Source organism: Theropithecus gelada, chromosome 7b, assembly GCF_003255815.1.
Source record: "Theropithecus gelada isolate Dixy chromosome 7b, Tgel_1.0, whole genome shotgun sequence".
NCBI classification, from domain to species: domain Eukaryota; kingdom Metazoa; phylum Chordata; class Mammalia; order Primates; family Cercopithecidae; genus Theropithecus; species Theropithecus gelada.
Genome location: NC_037675.1, coordinates 107,636,030 through 107,656,861, shown reverse-complemented (window position 1 = coordinate 107,656,861; position 20,832 = coordinate 107,636,030). Strand labels below are relative to the sequence as shown.

Sequence of the window (20,832 nt, the reverse complement as noted above, 5' to 3'; positions counted from 1 at the left end):
AGATAGGGAGGAACTGCCTGGAAAAGCCCAGGCCTTGCTTCTGTTCCTCCCAAAGGATGAAACATCTTGAGTTAGGGAGAAACTGCCAGGGACATCCCAGTCTTTGTTCTTTTCTCTTCTGGAAGCAGGATGTCCTACAGAGCTTTATCCCAGGGGGTCACTTAGTCCGTGGAGGTACACCACAGGGTGGTCTCCTGTCAGGGCCCTCGACTGTGACACAAGTGGGGCACAGGCTGACAAGGCTCCATCCACTGTAGGGAGATGTCTTGAGCCTTGGGAGACCAGCTCACAACAGATCCCAGGCTTCTGTTGTCCCATGCTGCCTTTCTATAAGTAAGAATCCAATTAATATAACGTGTTGCATAAGAGTGTGTTCTCCCTTGCTGAACTCAGACACATTGGTCAATTTTTAATGGTGAGCCTGCTTTGTACCATGGCTTACAATATGCATGTGTAAGCAGTCTGTCTCCCCTGTCAAGTGACATTACTCCACATCAAATCTAGCTCAGGTGCCTTATACAGAACATTCTCAATTACCCTCTTCATTCATAAAATTGATGTCATTAATTTCAATTATCTATATGCTATGCTCACCTAATATGGTGTTATTCTTATGGTTTTAAACAGATTATGTTTAAATCCACTAAAATAACAATCATAAAAATTATATTTTGAAGTCAGGTAACATGTGTCTTCATATATATATATGCTTAGGATAGATTTGGCTATTTTGGGTTCTTTGTGTATATATATATAAACACATATATATGTATATACATTCATCTATATATCCATGTGTATGTGTGTGTGTGTGTATATATATATGGATTTTGTTTTTATTTCTGTGGAGAATATCATTATAGTTTTCATGAGAACTGGATTGATTCTGTAGATTGCTTTGTCCGTGTGGATATTTTAACACTGTTGATTCTTACAAAACATTAACAAGGAATATTTTTCCACTTTGTTGTGTCTACTTTAATTTATTTAATCAATGTTTTATACATTTTATTGTAAAGTTTTTTTACATTGATGATCACACATTGTATGCCTGTATAAAAACATCACATGTATCTCAGAAATAGAAATATATACAACTATCATGAGGGCATAATAATAGAAAATTGTGTGTGTGTGTGTGTGTGTGTGTGTGTGAATACATATATAGTTAATTTATTTAAAGTCAGATGCATTCTTTTTACTGCTTGGAAGGTCTTGTGTCTAGAGTATACAAAAAAGTTGTAAAAATCATCTTAAATAATACTAAAAACAGAACTATAAAGTAATTGGAAATCTTAACACTTCCTCAAAGTAAATGCATGATTGACAAACAAAAATCTGAAAAGATGTCCAATATCAATACTCTTGATTAACATTCAAAATTGCCAAATAAAAGAGCAATCATGATGCATTTAAACAGGTCAGCAGGTTCTCAAAATATGCTATACCCATACAATTAACACTATTCAGCCATAAAAACAAAGTGGCAATTAATTCAGGAAGAACGACTTATTTTTGTTAAGTTAAAGCAGATAGGCAAAAGAGACTATGTACTGTAAAATTCCATTCATGAGGCCTTCGAGAAAAGATAAAGTTAAAGTGATAAAAATAGATTAGTGGTTGGCAGGACTTTTAGGGAAAGAGAATAATTTGACTTTGGAAAGCTCAGGGGATTTCGTTTAGAGTAGTACAAACTGTAAGACATTGTGACATGGCTAATTTCTTAGAATGTTTGTTCTGGATTAACAACATAAGTTTCAACCAATTCATGGTGATTTTATATTTTCTGTTTGCTGAAGGAGACATGTTCATTTTGTAAAACACTTTGCTAAGATGCAGCTGAGAGGCTGTTGAAATGGGCACTGAACAAATTTATTAACTAAATTTACAAGAACAAATTATTTAGCAATTGGTGACTGAGTGGAGTCAGAAATTTCAATGAGATTGGCTGTAGGGATGTTATTCTGTAGGATCACGATGTTAAGGTTGCAATGCTCCCTGGTGAGAGACCACTAATTTTTCATGAATTTACTGAAATACAGGTAGGGGCAGAAGAAGAGTCTTAGTCACACTTCTGAGCTTTCCTGAACAGACAAAGGTTCCAGAAAACAAAGTTGATGTGATGTCCTCACAGGGACCACAGCCTCTCAGAGGTAACCTTGTCCTGGAGTTCCAGCACATCCTAGAAAGACAAGAACATCTGTCTCTGATTCTTTGTTCTGCACTTCCCCTGGGAATAACTTCCTCATTGGAGTGTCTTCTGTTTAAGGAATAAAAGTTCCAGTTCCTGGTGTCAGGGCCCAGATCTACCTACTGGATCCAGCCCAGGGGAAAGAATATAACCTCCCAGAACATGATCTCTATTAGATATAACTGGCTCTCACCTGGTGTACTTTCTGAATGGCCATTTTCTCAGAAGAAAATTAAAATTGTTGAGAATTTCTCATAAGTGTTTTGCTGTGTCATTCCTCCTTGTCCTTGCATGTTCAGTTATGTCTCTCCAGATTTAACTTATATGTAGAGAGGTAAGAGTTCTGCTTCCAGTAACAGGTGAAAGATTATGTCTGAGAAAACTTTGGGACTTTGCTCAAACATGTAAAGATCTTGAAAGTCATTGCCCCCATTTCTACAATGAGAAACAGCCACATAATCTGAACATCAGTTTTTTTTTTTTATTCACCAAGTGTATTAAACCTTTTTCACGCATCTGATAAAGACATAACAGAGACTCTGCAATTTACAAATGTAAAAGTTTTAATAGACTAACAGTTTCACGTGGCTGGGGAGGCCTCACAATCACGGTGGAAGGCAAGGAGGAGAAAGTCACATTTTACATGGATGGCAGAAGGCAAAGAGAGCTTGTGCAGGCAAAGTCTCGTAATTCTGAAGCCATCAGATTTCATGAAACTATTCCAATTAAGAGAAATTGTCCAAAATGAAAGGGCCAAAGGCAAACACGTAACTTCAAATTTCAGCAAGGCAGTAAAATCTGAAAGCTCCAAAATAATCTCCTTTGATGCTGTCTCACATCTAGGTCATGCTGATGCATGAGGTGGGTTCCCATGGCCTTGGGAAGCTCCACTCCTGTGACTTTGCAGGGTACAGCCTTCCTCCTGGCTGTTTTCACAGGCTGGCATTGAGAATCTGTGTTTTTTCCAGGTGCATGGTGCAATCTGTAAGTGGATCTACCATTCCAGGGTCTGGGGAATGGTGACCATCTTCTCACAGTGCCGCTAGGCAGAGCCCCAGTGGGAACTCTGTATGGCGGCTTCGACCCCACATTTCCCTTCTGCACTCCCCTAGCAGATGTTCTCCATGAGTGCCCAACCCTGCAGCAAACTTCTTCCTGGACATCCAGGCATTTTAATGCATTGCTAAAATCTAGGTGGAGGCTCCCACACCTGGATTCTTGACTTCCGTACACCCACAAGCTCAACACCAAGTGGAAGTTGCTTAGGCTTCAGGCTTGAACCCTCTGAAGCCATGGCCTGAGCTGTACCTTGGCCCCATTGAGTCACAGCTGGAGCAGCTAGGATTCAGGGCTACTACATGAGAAGCACAGGATTGGATGGTGGTTGGCTGCCCTCTTTGGCAGTGACTGACATCTGGAAGGACATTCTCCATCACATCTGGGGAATACATAAAATGGTATGTGGATGTGGATGCCCATACCACACCTATGCTACCTTGAAGTCACCAGACACAGAAGCTAGCCTGCATTCAGCTCCTCCAGAATGTCTCCCCATAGAAAATGTGGCCCACTGGCTACATAAGAGGATAGGACATCCTCTTGTTTTATCACTGTTCTGTCTTGAAAATCCTACTATATTCTCTCTACAAGTTCTTTAACGAACATGCAATTTTCAAATATTCTCTCCAAATCTGTGGCTTTTAAAAAATTTGCTTAACACAGTGTCTTTTTATTTTTTTCACATAAAAACTTAAATTTTTATGTTTCAGTGGTGTTTTTTCATATTTGAGTGGTGTTTTTTTTCATATTTGAGTGGTGTTTTTGGTATTATATCTAAAAACTCACTGCTCAATCCAAAGCCATCACCTAAGTTTTCCATATTCTAAGTGCAGGCCACACTCAAGTGAGGAGTTTTAAGGTTCACTGATTTGAAAAAGGGGGAATCACAAGTGTTTCAAGTTATTCTTTGAGGGATACTTGTCTATTTTCCCACATTTGTCTTAGTTATTAAATCACTTCTTAATATTAATATGTACTCTTGGATATTTACTTTATACTTTGGGTTAAAACAAATGTTATTAATATTTTGTTAAAATTATTTTAGTACCTTTAGAAATGCTAGTGATTTTTGCACATTGATTTTGTATCCTGAGACTTTGCTGAAGTGTCCTTATCAACTTACGCTTTTGGGATGAGACAATGGGGTTTTCTAGATATAGAATCATGTCGTCTGAAAATAAAAATAGTTTGACTTTCTCTCCTACTATTTGAATGCACTTTATTCCTTTTGGTGCTGGATTCCCCTGGCCAGAATTTCCAACACTACGTTGAATAGAAGTGGTGAGAATGAGCATCCTTGTCTTGTGCGGGATTTCAAGAGGAATGCTCCCATTTTATATTAGCCACTGATAGTCTTGAACAAATGTTTAACATACTTTTTAAATAGGATAATTCCTTAAATTGAATATGTATTTATATGGATAATATTTTCTGGCTTCCCCTTCATCCCTGCATGTCCCTGTGTGATTGTTCTTTTCAGTGGAACATGGACATAATCGATGTTCTTATTAACTATTTCCTCGCAATTTGTTGCAGAAATTATATGTGTGTATCACAGACCTTAATCTTTGGTGGACAAGAGCTAACAAAGAAAGGTACCAATTTTTTTTTTTTTTTTTTTGAGATGGAGTCTCGCTCTGTCGCCCAGGCTGGAGTGCAGTGGCACGATCTCGGCTCACTGCAAGCTCCGCCTCCTGGGTTCACGCCATTCTCCTGCCTCAGCCTCCCCAGTAGCTGGGACTACAGGCGTCCGCCACCACCCCCGGCTAATTTTTTGTATTTTTAGTAGAGACGGGGTTTCACCATGGTCTCGATCTCCTGACCTTGTGATCCACCCGCCTCGGCCTCCCAAAGTGCTGGGATTACAGGCGTGAGCCACCGCGCCCGGCCAAAAGGCACCAAATTTTAACAGCCAATACATCCCAGGACAACCTATAGAGTTACCATCTCCTCCAAACTCTAGTTTCAAGATAGCTCCTGAGTGATTTTTAACATGTGCCGAGCACAGGTCTTCCCGACTGACCCCAACACCAAGAAGAACTGGATGCCTGCAAGCAATAGGCGGTCACTGTTTCCTGCTTGTATGATGTCACAAGGAAGAGCTATCGGATCGTCAGTGTGGACGGAGCCAAGGTGACCATAAACAGCACAATCACACCAAACACGACCTTCACCAACATGTCACAGACGTCTGGGCAGTGGGCCGGCAGCAGAGCCAACACGGTGTTTGGTTTGGGGTTTTCCTCTGAGCAGCAGCCGACAAAGTTTGCAGAGAAATTCCAGGAGGTGGAAGAAGCGGCCAAGACAGCCAAAGACAAGAATCAGGAGAACATGGAGCCCTCGAGTAATCAACCCTAAGAATCCTGGTGTGGATTCTTCTACTCTGGCATCCAGTGTCAACGGGATGGACGATGAAAAGGCCTCGCATGCAGCTGCAGCCAACACGCACCTGCAGTACAGGAACAACAAGCTGTAAGGCGGCCAGGACGCAGGCGCTGCCCACGGGAAGAGGCGGGAGATGGAGCTGCAGACCCGGCGGGAGAGCGACGCCCGGCTGCCCACGGCGCTGCAGGAGTCGGCGGCCAGCACGGAGCAGAGGAAGAGGCCGTGACATCCACAGAGAGAAGGAGAAGAACACGCAGCTGAGGAGGAGGATGGAGGAGCTGGAGGCGGAGCTCCAAAAAAAGGAGGCAGAGCTAGAAGATCTCCGAAAACAAAGTGAACTCACACCTCAGCTCAGGTCAGAGCGCGAGTGTGTCTCTGAGAAGATGGAGGCAGCAGAGAGACGATCAACACCAGGAAGACAAAGTGCGTTCCCTAAAGACAGAAGCTGAGGCGAGCCAATCCCGACAGCGCCACCTGGAGGTGGAGGTGAAGAGCTTCCTGGAGGTGCTGGACCGGAAGATCCATGACGTGCGTGATTTCCGCCCAGGCCTCTCCAAGCTGGGCACCAGTAAACAGGGCTAGACAAGGCTCACCACCCGACCGTGAGTCCCAAGTGTGTTTGTGAGACCAGATGGCGCTAGGATGCTTTGAAACAATTGCTTAATGGAGACTTAATAAGAGATAGAAAACAGGTTTCTGGTGGGTGTATTTTCTGGCCTGGGAATCGCCTCCATCCACGATATTGCCCCCTGCCCCCCAATTTGTATGGTTGCGACAATATTCCTTCTCTTGGTTTTAATTTCTGAGCAGATGATTGTGGTGTGGGAACAGCACACAGTGAGGGTGCCTAGCACAATGCCTGACGCAAGGTGTTTGCTTAATAAATATTTGTTCAATAAAAAAAAGAATTATTTTTTTCCAAAGCCCCAATCAAAACCGGGGCATTATTAGAGGTATAATAGTTGAACCAACATTGAAAATACATTCAATTTAGTTTATGTGCTCTCAAATATCCTTTTTTCTTTTAAAGTTGTTCTCAGTTGTAATATCACACAAAATATTAGTAATTTATACTAATTACACAGTTTAAAATATTGTATAAATAATTTAGTGACATTTGATTGAAAAAATACATGTTCCACATGTCTTGACTATTTTTTCCTTCTATATGAAATGTGTGCTTATTAATTATTAAGTTTCAGGTGTTACCATATTTTTGATTTCTAGTATTTAACTTTAGTAGGTGTGCTTGAATGCACTTTATTAATTCATGTACTAATGTTCATATTTTGGATAGGGTTTTAATATTACTTGTACTATTTGGTGAATTTTAAACTATTCACTTTTTTTTATGAGATAAAATTTACACATAAGAAAAAAATTCATAGATCTGAAATATATCACTAGAGAGTTTCTGGCAAATGTGAATACCCTTGTCCCCAACACCTAAGGTAGCCTAAAGAGCAAGTCCATACCCACAACACATCTTTCTCTGTGCCTGCGGTCCACTCCTACATGGGGGAAAGGTTTTGATTTCTGACACTATAGATCTAATTTTTTTCTATTTTGAACTTCATAGAAATTTAATAAAACATTATAGACCTTTTATTAGTAAGGGGCTACTTTTCTATTTTTGAGGTTAATTCATGCTATTTAATGTATTAAATTAGATCAACATATTGTCATTTATTCAATTAATGGACTGACTCTGATATGAAACCTCAAAGTTTTCTTGTATGTATGGAGAGAAAGAGAGAAATGAGAGAGATTTTATATCTAAATCAGTCCATTAAGCAAATAAATGACAATGATTTATTTTCCTGTCAATGAACTTTAAATTTATTTCCAGTTTGTGAATATTATAAGCGGAGCTGTTACAAACATCTTGCTGTAAATTTTCCTATGTTCTCTCATTTTTATTGAAAAAATATGAAGTATATTTATTTATATAAATATAAAGGGACCATCAGGTCCCACCTTCACAATTGAGGATTATAATACAACATGAGATTTGGGACAGGACACAGACCCAAACCACATCAGATATACATTGTAAAATGTTCATCATAGTCAAGGTAATTTGTATATCCATCTCCTCACCAAGCTACCATTTTATTTTTTTTAAATCTACTACGTGTGTGTATATGTGTGTGTCTGATGTGTGTATACATATATGCATATATATATATATGTTTTTGTTTTTTGAGATCGAGTCTCACTCTGTCACCCAGGCTGGAGTGCAGTGGCGTGATCTCAGCTCACCGCAAGGTCCGCCTCAAGGGTTCACACCATTCTCCTCCCTCAGCCTCCCAAGTAGCTGGGAATACAGGTGCCCGCCACCACCCCAGGCTAATTTTTTGTAATTTTAGTAGAGAGGGGGTTACACCGTGTTAGTCAGGATGGTCTCATCTCCTGACCTCGTGATCTGCCCACTTCGGCCTCCCAAAGTGCTGGGATTACAGGTATGAGCCATTGCGCCCAGCCTAAAGTATGTATTTATTCTAAGAGTAAGTTTAAATTTTTTCAGTTGCATTGAGGTATGATTAAAATATTTTAATAATATATGTTTAAGATGCCCCGCTTGATGTTTTGATGTTGTATTAGTTCATTCGTACACTGGTATAAAGAAATGCCTGAGACTGATTGATTAAAAAAAGATATTTAATTGGCTCAAAGTTCTGCAGGCTTTACAGGAAGTGCAGTGGCTTCTCCTTCTGAGGAGACTCAGGAAAGTTAGAATTATGGCAGAAGACAAAGGGGAGTAGGCACATTACGTGGCCAGAGCCGAAGCCCGTAGGACAGTGCCGGGGAGCGGGGGTGGTGTCTACACTTTGTTAGACAAGCAGATCTTGTGAGAACTCATGTACTGTTGTGAGAATAGAACCAGGAGTTGGTTCTAAATCATACATAAAAGACCCACCCCATGACCCACTCATCTCCCACGAGGTCGCACCTTCACAATTGAGGATTATAATACATGAGATTGGGAGAGGACACAGATCTAAACCATATCAGATATACATTGTAAAATGCTCATCACAGTCATGGTAATTTGCATATCAATCTTCTCACAGAGCTGCCATTTTTGTTTTTTAATATACTATGTGTGTGTATATGTGTGTGTCTGATGAGAACACCTAAGATCTACCCTTTTAACGAAAATCACTTTTACAATACAGTATTAAATACAGGAACACTGCTGTAGATCAGATCTCCAGAACTCTTTCACTCTTTCAACGTGCACAACTGAAACTCTGTACAGTTTAGCCAACATCACCTGATTTCCCTCTCCTCCCAGATCCTGGGACCCACTATTCTACTCTCTGCTTTCAAGAGCTTGGATATTTGAGGTCCCACATGTAAATGAGATCATAAACCATTTGTCTTTATGCATCTGGCTTATTCCACATACTCCAGGCCCACCTGTGTTGTTGCAAATGTGAGAATTTCCTTCTTTTCAAGGTGAATGAAATTCAGTTTTATGTACACACATTTTATTTATACATTAATCAATCTATGGTCATTAAATTATTTTACAAATTTATACTTTTATAAATTACCTTGCAGAGAACATGTGTTTGACAGCTCCACCTCCTGGGTTCAATACATTCTTCTGCCTCAGCCTCCCGAGTAGCTGGGACTACAGGCGCCCGCCACCACGCCTGGCTAATTTCTTTTTTTTTTTTTTTGTATTTTTAGTAGAGACGGGGTTTTACAATGTTTGCCAGGATAGTCTCTATCTCCTGACCTCGTGATCCGCCCGCCTCAGCCTCCCAAAGTGCTGGGATTACAGGGGTGAGCCACCGTACCCGGCATGACATCATAATTTTATTTCCTTTGAATATGTAATAAAAAGTGGGATCACTAGATCATATGATAGCTTTATTTTTCAATTTATTGAGAAACCAATCCTACCACACCATGTAAGGATACCCTTTTCATCACATTCTTGCTAACATTTATTCTCTTTTGTCTTGATGATAATAGCCATTTTAAGTGGTGAAAGGTGACATCTCAGTGTGCTTTTCATTTGAATTGCTCTGATAATTAGTAATGTTGAGAATATTTATGCTCTCCTTTCATGTGTGTGTCTCTGAAAATAAATCTATCCAGGTTTTTGCCCTTTTTATCAGGTCATTTGATATTTGCTATTGAGTTGTATGGGTTATTTATAAATGTAGCTAGAACTTTTTGTCAGTTAAATAATTTCACATAGTTTTTCCTCTGCTTTTGGTATTAAATTCAAATAAATCATTTCTGAATCAATGACAGAAAGTTTTTTCCATGTTTTCTATGAGTTTATGGCTTCAGGTTATGTTCATTTTTAGTTGATTTTTGTATATGGTGTTACAGAAGGTCTGATTTTATTGATTTTACAATTGGATTTTTAGTTTTTACATCATTTATTGAGGAGACTGTCTTTTCTTCACTGAGTGTTGTTAGCATGCAAAATCAGGGAAAGACACTTAATTTAAAAAGAAAATATGAGATGAATATTCCTGATGAACATAGACCTAAAAGTTCTCAACAAAATACTTGCAAATAGAATCCAGAAGCACTTTAAAATGTGATACATCGTGATCAAGTGGGCTTTAGCCCTGGAAGGCAAGGTCATTCAACATCCACAGATCAGTAACTGATTCATCATGTAAGCAGGATAAAAGCAAAAGCCATATGATTATCTCAATAGATGCTGAGAAAGCTTTGATAGGATCCAACATCCTCTCATAATAAAAACTCTCAACAGACTGGGTATCAAATAAACCCCACAAAATTCTAAGAGCCATCGATGACAAGCCAACAGTCAACATTATACTGAATCAGCAAAAGCTCAAACCCCTTGAGAACCTGAACAATACAAGGATGTCCTCTCACCACTCCTATTGAACATAGCACTGGAAATCCTAGTCAGAGCAACCAGGCAATAGCAACAATAAAGGGGAGCTGATACGGTTTGTATTTGTGTCCCCACCCAAATTTCATGACAGATTGTAATTCCCAGTGTTGGAAGTGGTATCTGGACAAAGGTGATTCTGTCATGGGAATGGGTTTCCCTCTCTTGGGCTGCTCTCATGATAGAGCCCTCAGGAAATCTGGTTTCAAGGTACGTGGCACCTCCCTACTGTCTTTCTCCTGCTCCAGCCGTGTAAGACATGATGCTTCCTTTTATGCCATGATTGTTGGGTTCCTGAGGCCTCCCCAGCCATGCTACCTGCACAGCCTGCAGAACCATGAGACAATTAAAAATCTTTATAAGTTACACAGTCTGGGGTGTTTCTTTACAGTGTGCAAATGGGCTAATACAGCATCTGAATAGGAAAAGAAGTCAATGTGTCTATCCAAACTGATGATATAATTCTATGCCTAGAAAATTATAAAGTCTCTGCCAAAATAATTCTAGAATAGATAAACAACTTTGGTAAAGTGTCTGGATACAAAATCAATGTACAAAAATCACTAGCATTTCTATACCCCAACTACTTCCAAGCTGGGAGTGAAATCAAGAATACAATCCTAACCCATTTACAGTATTCACACACAAAAAGTGAAATGCCTGGAAACACAGGTAACAAACAATTGAAAGATCTCTACAAGGCGAACTACAAAACACAGCAGAAACAAATAATAAATGACACAAATAAATGGGAAAACATTTCATGATCATGGATTGGAAGAATCAATATTGTAAAAATTGTCATACTGTCCAAAGCAATTTACAGATTCAATACTATTTGCATAAAATAGGGAGGTTTTGGGTCATGGGGAAAGGTTCTTCAGAAATGGCTTGGTGTCCACCCTATGTTAATTAGTTAATTGTTTATGTATTAGCTAATGTGACATCTGATTGTTCAAAAGGCTCTGGCAACCTTCCTTCTCTCTCATGCTCCCCCTTTCACCACGTGACATAGCCTGCTTCCCCTTTGCCTTCCACCATGATTGTAAGTTTCCTGAGACCCTCACAAGAAGCAGATGCTGGTGCCACGCTTCTCATACAGCTTGCAGAAATGTCAGACAAATAAGTCTCTTTTCTTATAAATTAACCTCAATTATTAATTTATAGCAATGCAAAATAGACTAATACACTGCCCAAAGCAATATATAGATTCAACGCAATTTCTATCAAGGAAACGAAATAATTGATTCTATATATTTTTTAATATCCTAAAATTTATACAGAATCAAAAAAGCCTAAATAGCAAAAGCAATCCTAAGAAATAGAAACGAAGCTGGAAGTACTACATTCTTTGACTTCAAATTGTACTACACAGATATAGCAAGAAAGACAGCTTAATACTGGTATTTAAAAAAAAAAAGATTAATGTAACCGCATACAGAGCCCAGAAATAAAGCTAAATGTGTACAACCTACTGTTCTTTGACAAAACTGGAAAAAATATACATTGGAGAAACAACCCTGTATTCAGTAAGTGGTGCTGGGAAAATTGGATATCCACATGTAGAAGAAGAAAACCAGACTTCTATCTCACCATAGACAAAAATTAACTGAATATGGATGCGATATTTAAATGTATAAACTGAAACTATAAAAATACTTGAAGAAAATGTAGGAAAAAGGATAATTGACCTAGGCAAAATATATATATATATATATATATATATGAGACTAAGACTTCAAAAGCAACTGGAATGAAAACAAAAATAGACAAATGGGATTTAACTGAACTAAAAATCTGCACAGAAAATGAAATAATCAACATGGTGAACAACCAACCTGCAGAATGGTAGAAGGTATCATCTCACCTCAGTTAAAATGTCTGTTATCAAAAAAGAAAAATAAACACTAACAAATGCTGGTAAGGATTCAGAGAAAAGAAAACTTTTATGCGTTGTTGGAGAAAATGTAAACTAGTACAGTCACTATGGAGAGCAGTGTGGAGGTACCTCAGAAAACTGCAAACACAACTACTATATGATCCAGCAATTCCACTACTGCAAATTGATCCAAAGAACATCATTATATCAGAGATTTCTGCACCCAGATGTATATGGCAGGACCTTTCACAAGAGCCAAGATATGAAATCAAACCAGGTGTTGGAAAAGAGATGAATGGTTAAAGATAGTGTGGTGCAGATACATGATGAAATACTATCATCCATAAGAAGGGAAATCCTGTCATTTGTGGCAATGAGGATGGAACTAGAGGACATTATGCAAAATAAAATAAGCCAGGAACAGAAAGTAACACACTTTGTTTTCTCACTCATACGTGGAAGCAAAAAGATCAGTTTCATAGAAGTAAAGATTACAACAGAGGATACTAGAGGCTGGAAAGTGTGGGGGAAGAGGGCAAGATAGGCAGAGATTTGTAAAAGAATACAACATTAGAGTTAGGTAGGAGGGTTGAGATTATAATGTTCTTTACCACTGTGGTATAAATATAATTAATAATAGCATGTGGTATCAAATAGTTAAAGGATATTGAGTGTTCCCAATTTAAAAAAGTTTGAGATGAAGGATATGTTAATTATCCTAATCTGAATCCTATACACTATATGTATCAAAACATCACTATGTACCTCATGAATATTTACAATTATTATTTGTCTATTAAAATTATATTTTAAAATAACACAAAATTCATTGTTAGTGACATAAATGGAGGATCTGGGATAGGCCTGGGGATAAACGAAGGCTTTGGGATAGGTGTGGGGATAAAGGGAGGGCTCCAGAATACATTAACGGCATAACATGTCAACGGGTAGAGGAGCTTGCATTCGATTTTTCTATTTGTAGCACTGAGTAGATAAGACATTTCTCAAAGCTTCTCTCTACAATAGAGACCTGAGGTCCAGGTGAGCTGTGCCGCCTTTGTGCAGTGACACTGGGCGCGTCGTGAGAAGCAGTGCAAGGTCAGCTCACTGGACCCTCCGGCCTGAACTGCAGATGAGCCGGGGGCCCCCAGACAGGCCTGGCTTCTGCCTGCAGACACTGGAGCCTTCGCTGTGGCCGCCACCCAGAAGCCCTGACCTCAAAGCAGCGGGAACCTCTCTGCCCACCTTGGGAAACTGAAGGCAGCGGCGGCCTCTCCTAGCCAGGACCCCGCAGATCCCGGGTCTCCAGCCCCAAACCTGCGCAATGTAAAGGAAGTCCCCGCTGAGCTACTGGGACCCAGCACCTCTGGGTGGGCGTGGCGGGGCGGGAAGCACGGGGGCAGCTGCGACAGAGATGCGCGGGGGCTGCTGGGAAGTGGGCGGTCCGAAAGGCGCAGGGCTGATGGGACATGGGCGGACCGGGGACGCGTCGGGGCCGGCAGGACGTGGGGGATCCGGGGATGCCAGGGGGCAGCTGGGGCGTGCGCGGTCCAGAGACGCCCGAGTCGCCAGGAAGCGGGGTTAGGACTTAGCGCCTCCTTCTCTTCTGGCCATTCAGCGCCGAAGCTCGGAATCTCGGGGTAACTCCTGTCCCAGTTGGAAGAGACCCACCCAGTCCTGACAAGGGACAAAGGCCTTAGGGCAAGAAAGGTAAGCAGAGTCCTGGAAGATGATGTGGGGAATAGGAAGCGGCCCCCGGATGGTTATCATTCTTCTACCAGACCTTGACACGGATGGGGAGAGACAGAGAAGAACCTTCCGCGTTTGTCCCACTGGACATGCCCACCACCCTTTACCAGCCCTTTCTAGAAGGCCTGTGCGTAACACATGAAAAAGCTGCTCTTGACCGTCCCCTGACCTTTTAAAAGAACACATTTGCTGCATCGAACCCGCCTAGATGTAAGGAGGTTGCCAATGTATGATAGAGTCAGAAAATTGCACGTCTTGTAAGTTACTATGTGCTTTGCTCATTCATTCATTCATTCATTCATTCATTCTTGAGACACAGTCTCATTCTGTCGCCCAGGCTAGAGTGCAGTGGCAGGATCTTGGCTCACTGCAACCTCTGCTTCTTGGGTTGTAACAATTCTACTGCCTTAGCCTCCAGGGTAGCTGGAATTACAGGTGTGCACCGCCACGCCTGACTAATTTTTGTATTTTTTGGTAGAGATGGCGTTTCGCCATGCTGGCCATCCTGACCTCAGGTGATCCACCTGCCTTGGCCTCTCAAAGTGCTGGTATTACCGGTGTGAGCCACTGTGCCTGGCCACAAGTTACAATGTGCTTTTTACAAAAATCATAGCATAGGGGTGTCTTCTGGAAATGGCATTTTGAAATGGAGTTATTGAACCACCCCTGGAAGGGACACAGGAACCACACGTCTACGTTAATTCAGTGGGTGAAAGGACACGGAGGGGAGACCTGGGCAGGAAAAGAAGAGGGTTCCATGCCAGGCTGCTCATATTTAGAAGACATTTTCATATCGTTGTCATTGTTTTCTTGTGTGTTTTCTTGTGTGCATTTGATTCCTCGCTATTGTATACATCATTGGCAATGCTAAGTATTCTTTTGAAATATCTAGTCTTTCTAGATGTTCTGAAGTGCCTGATATATGTTAAAATTACAGATAGTAAAATAATAAATTTTGGAAGTATCTGTTTGTTAAAATTCATACGCAGTGTTTTATTTTATTTTGATGTTGGTGGGGGGAATGGCCAAATCCCTGCTTGAGTAACACACATTGTGTTTGTGCTCTGGTTCAGGGGAGGAGAGAAGAGGAGAAAGTGTAGAGTTCTAGGCCTCTGTGCGCTCCAGGAGGCGAGATTAATGGTCATCTCTTCTGTATGTGTGTTTTTATTTACCTATGGATATTGTGTGTATAAAGGATGAACAAGTCCTATTTATAACATCTAATCTTTCCAGGTGTTAAACAGGTTGCCAGTGTATGACGGAAGTAGAGTTAATGATTGAACACAGCTTGTACATATTGTGTTAAAATTCATAAAAAGCCTGTCTTCTGAAAAGGACCCTTGGGACCTCCCGCTGCGCCCTCCGGCGCCAGCTTCAGGAAGACCTGGCCAGGGGAAGGTGGGCGGCATGAGCTGCTGCTGGCTACCGGGAAGGTGGAGGAGCCCGGGCCGCATCCGCCCCGGCCGCCGCCGTCGCAGGTTCCCCGCAGGCTCGCGCTGTTCTGGTTGCGGGGCTCTGCGCGGGCCGCGTCGGGGCGCCTGCTGGGAGCGAGGAGGCGCCATCCTGGCTGGCCTGCTCCAGGAGGAGGCTCGGGCCTGCGCAGGCTCAGTTCTCGCGGATGGGCGCGGGCGCTGGGGCGACGCCCTGCTAGGGGGAACTGCTGGGGTGCGGAGATGCTGGGGCGCCGCCCTGTTGGGGCGCCGCTGAGTCGTCTGGGTGTGAGGACCTCGCGCTGGCGCCTCTGGGGAAGGACGCGGAGCCACCGACGGGGAGCCAAGGGCTGCAGCTGGTGCCTGAGGCCCGCGGGCAGGCCCTTCCGCCAGCGCCTGCTGGTCCGAGCTTGGAGCTGCTGCTGCCCGCTGAGGCGCCAGCGACGTCGGGAGCTCCTGGGAGTCAGTGTTTTGTGCTAGTCTTGCCACGTCCTCTGAAAACTCGGGATTTTGTCACTGGATTGGTGACGGGAGGTGAGAAGGTTTTTAGACGTTGCCTTCGCTGGCTGGGCGCGGGGCTCAGGCCTGGAATCCCAGCACTTTGGGTGGCCGAGGCGGGCGGATCTCTTGAGCTCAGGAGTTGGAGAAGCTGCCTTTGCAGTAACTGTGGTCTTAGGTTCAGCTGAGTAAGAAAAAGGGCTTTTCTTTGAATTAGCTGCTTTTGTTATTTCTCTCAGGCTCATCTTTTGTCAGTTAAAAATCCAGTGGTAGGTGTAGCTTAGCGACGGGAAATTTTTGGTTTAGTTTTGGCTGTACGTAAGACTTGGAAATTTTTTTTTTTTAAATATTCTAGTGTCAGCAAATCCAGAAGGATGTCAGATTAAACACGAATTTAACAAATTTGGCTGGGCGCGGTGGCTCATGCCTGTAATCCCAGCATTTTGAGAGGCTGAGGCGGCGGATCACGAGGTCAGGAGTTGGAGAACATCCTGACCAACATAGTGAAACTCTGTCTCTACTAAAAGTACAAAAATTACTGGGCGTTGTGGCGGATGCTGTAATCCCAGCTACTCAGGAGGCCGAGGCGGAAGAATCGCTTGTAACTGGGAGGCAGAATTTGCAGTGAGCTGAGATTGCGCCACTGCACTCCAGCGTGGCCGACAGAGTGAGACTTCGTCTCATAAAAACAAACAAAAAAAAGGTTTTTTTCATTGGAACGCTGCTCATCATTTTAAATAACAAAAGTTTGATAGACTCATAAAGGAACTAAATTCACAAGTACATATAAGTAAAATAAGCCAAAAAATACTACATCCTGAATGACTGCATTCTTAGACATTCTACGAAATAGAAGCTAAATTAACATGAAGGTCGGTAGTTGAATGGCGAAAAGGTGAGAGAAAAGAGGGAGAAAGGAGGAGTTGCAAGAGAACAAGAAAAAGTGTTGAGGGTAGTTGGTTTGTTTTCTATCTTAATAATTGTGATGGTTACATCAATAATTTCCAAATTGTACATTTCGTGTGTTATTAAAATTTTATATTATTCAAGCTATTACAAATAAATACATGTATAAATCACATAAAAAGTCAGATATTTCTGAATGTACAATGAATAAACCCCAGCTCTATCTCAATTTCTTGGTAGATTCTAAAATGCAACAGTCAGTTTGCTTAATGCAGTCATATTTCTATTTGTACAAATATGTAAAAAATAAATGAAATAATACTTGCTAAATAATTTTAATGGCAAAATCACATAATACGAAATTATATTTTCTCAGATGCTGTCATTGACACTAAGCTGCTCCAGGAGTCTCACATCTGTTCTGGACATGGCTCTCTCCTCTGGTGTCCCACCCCAGAGCTTGCTATAGAGGAGGAGACACGCAAATAGGGCCCTCCCTGTCCTGATGAAAACCAACCTTGCCTGTGTCTATGGGAGAAGAGCCCCAGTCCAGAAGTACCAGGAGTTTCCTTTTGGTGGTCAGGTCTCTGAACACAGAGGACTCACTATGGAGTTTGGTCTCAGCTGGGTTTTCCTTATTGCTACTTTAAAAGATGGCTCATGGAGAACTAGCGATATTGAGTGTGAGTGGTCATGAGTGAGAGAAACAGTGGATATGTGTGGCAGGTTCTGACCAGGTTGTCTCCGTATTTGCAGGTGTCCAGTGTGACATGCAGCTGGTGGAGTCTTTGGGAAGCTTGTAGCCTGGGGCATCTGTGAGACTTTCCTTTGCAGCCTCTGGATTCACCTTTTGTAGGTACTGGATGAGCTGGGTCCACCAGGCTCCAGGGAAAGGGCTGGAGTAGGTCTCATTTTTGAGTAGTAGTGGAGGCAGCACAAGCTATGCGGACTCTGTGAAGGGTCCATTCACCATCTCCAGAGATGATGCCAAGAAATCACTGTATCTACAAGTGAACAGCCTGAGAGCTGAAGATAGTGCTGTGTATTACCGTGGTGGCACTGTGTGCATCTCTGGCTTCAGGGACATGCAGAGATGCTGCTTTGGTGTGTTCAGGGGCTCCTGTTTTGGGGACAGCAATTTTGGAATTTGCAGTATCCTTGAATCCAGTGCATTTGTGGTGGCATTGTATCTGTGTTGTGCATTGGCAATGAGTCCAGGATACATGCAGCTGCTGCTGTTTCTTGTGAGGACAACTACAAAATGATCCTATTAATAAATAGGCAAATGAATACACATTTTTCAAAAAATATGTACAAATGACAGATCTATAAAAATGTTAAATAGAAGTAATAATTTTAAAAATTCAAATTTAATCTACAATAAATTATCACCCCATACCTGTTAGAATAGCTATTTTTAAAGAAGATGAAAGATAACCAGTATTGGGGCAGATGTGGAGTAAAGGGAGCCCATGTATACTATTACCGAAAACGTCAATTAGTACAGACATGATGAAGAATACTATGAAGTTCCTCAAAACATAAAAAAAAACCTACCGTAGTATCCATCAACCCCACTGTTGGCCATGTATCCAAAGGAAGTACAATCAGTATGAGAAAGAGACATCTGCACCCCTACGTTCATTGCAGGAATATTTATGATAGTAACGATGTGGAAACATCCTAAATTACCATCAATGGATAAATTACTAAAGAAAATGCAGTATGTACCCAATGGAGTAATGTTCATTTGCAACAGCATGCATGACTCTAGAGGACCATATGTGAAGTGCAACAAGCAGGCGCAGAAGACAAGTAATTCATGTATTTCACTGTAGTCTATTTAAATGGTAGACACCCCATTTCCATGGATAGGGTGATTCTAACCTTCTATAAACCTGCTCCAGCCTTTCAGTTAAATCACTGTCGTAGGCCAGATTAGTGGGCCAGAGAGATGGGGCCTGTGAACATGAGTGAGTCTGGCCCGTACAATCATAATATAATTGGCCTCGAGGGGCCCAGTCTAGAATAGTTCCAAATTCATTTTTTCGTAATACCACCGCAGTATCAGCCACACATTCTTCCCAAACTAAGACTTCTGGGTCTTTTGATTCTTTGGGAATTTCCTTGTGGCAAGGTTTTCCCTTAGGCCTAAATTTTAATGATCTTTGATAAGAAGAGTCCTGTAAATTATTTATTTGTGACCCAAGTGACATTCCATTTACCACGTGATAAGTCAGTTTACTGGTGGGACTGACAGTAAGTACTTCTACCAACCAATTTTGGGTTGTAGGCATTAAGCATCCCAGTGCCTTCCCCAGGCAAATAGGATGATAATGATACCCAATGGAAATGTTTATCATCATTCCTTCTTCTTCAGGTTGGCCAGGGCCACTGTCATCTGTGGGGCCTGGTACCCATGCACTATTATTAACATATATTTCAATAGGATTTTCCATCCAAGTGACTGCCCGAATTAAGGGTGGGAAAGGCACATAGGCCCAGTAAGTATAATTAGCTGCAGCTGCTTCTGCAGACATAGGGAGACTTACCACTGTTGATACAATATTAAAGCTGCAAGCAGCATATTCTCTGGAGCTTGTGTTACCCTTGTGTTCATCAGGCTTTTTTCAGCTAACTGTGTCAGCTTCTTTAGTTGGGCCCAGGTCAGCAGCTCCACTTTCTTGGTGGATGGCAACTTCATCTGTTTTTCTGATATCGCCATTTTGTTCACCTGGTGAGTTGATGATGCTCGATTGCAGGTTTTCCGTCTCTGCGGAGGCACTTTTCTTTGCATCTCCGATGAGTTCATTGTAGAACTTTAAATGTCTAGTGGGTACCCAAACAGGAAGCTGATTTTCTCCTGGTGAAACACAAGCAAAACCTCTCCCCCATGTTATCACCTTCCCTATTTCCCATGTCTTAATTTTGATGTCTTTCCACCAGATCAGTTTTCTCTCATGTGGGCTGTTCTTTTTACCTGTAAAATGTTCTGCAGAAATAGTGGTCTGATTTCTATAAATGTTTAAAAAATTTAAAGTACAGAGTGCTAGATTAAGTTGCATCTGGGGAGTGTTATACTCCTTACTCTTTTTTTCCTTTTTTTGTTTAACCAATTGAGCTTTGAATGTTCTATTACTTATTTCAACTATGGCCTATCCTTGGGAATTATAAGGGATTCTTGTATGGTAATTTTCCACTGATTTAAGAATTTTTGAAATGCTTTATTACAGTATCCTGGCCCATTTTTTCTGGCACTCCCATGACAGCAAAACAAGATAATAAGTGTCTTTTAACATGGGAATTACTTTCTCCTGTCTGGCAGGTTGCCCATATGAAATGTGAATAAGTATCAACTGTCACATGGACAAATGACAGTTTTGCAAATGAAGGTACGTGTGTGACATCCATTTGCCATAACGCATTAGGACATAGACCTCTGGGATTAACTCCTACCTCCTGAGTGGGCAGGTGTAGGACTTGACACTGAGGACAGTGTTGTACAATATTTTTTGCCTGTTTCCACGTGATATCAAATTTATTTTTTAATCCTGTTGCATTTACATGAGTCAGGGCATGAAGTTCTTGTGCTTTCATGAAGGCAGATGATACTAGCAAGTCAGCTTGTTCATTTGCCTTAGTTAAAGGCCCTGGTGAATTAGTATGTACTCAGATATCAGTAATATAAAATGAGAAATTTCTTTTTCTTACAGTTTTTTGTAACGGATTAAACAACTGATTTAACTGATCATCCATACTATATTTGATTAGGGCTGTCTCGACATCCTTTGTAGCCTGTACTACATATGCAGAATATGAAACAATGTTAATAGGCTGATTA

The 20,832-nt window shown here is 41.4% G+C and overlaps 1 pseudogene and 1 gene segment (V, D, J or C); both read left to right on the top strand.

Annotated features, from left to right (window-relative positions):
* The window catches only part of LOC112628818, a 1,133,279-nt gene that overhangs the window by 744,053 nt on the left and 368,394 nt on the right, over positions 1 to 20,832 (top strand).
* On the top strand, positions 5,244 to 6,217 carry LOC112629125 (annotated as a pseudogene).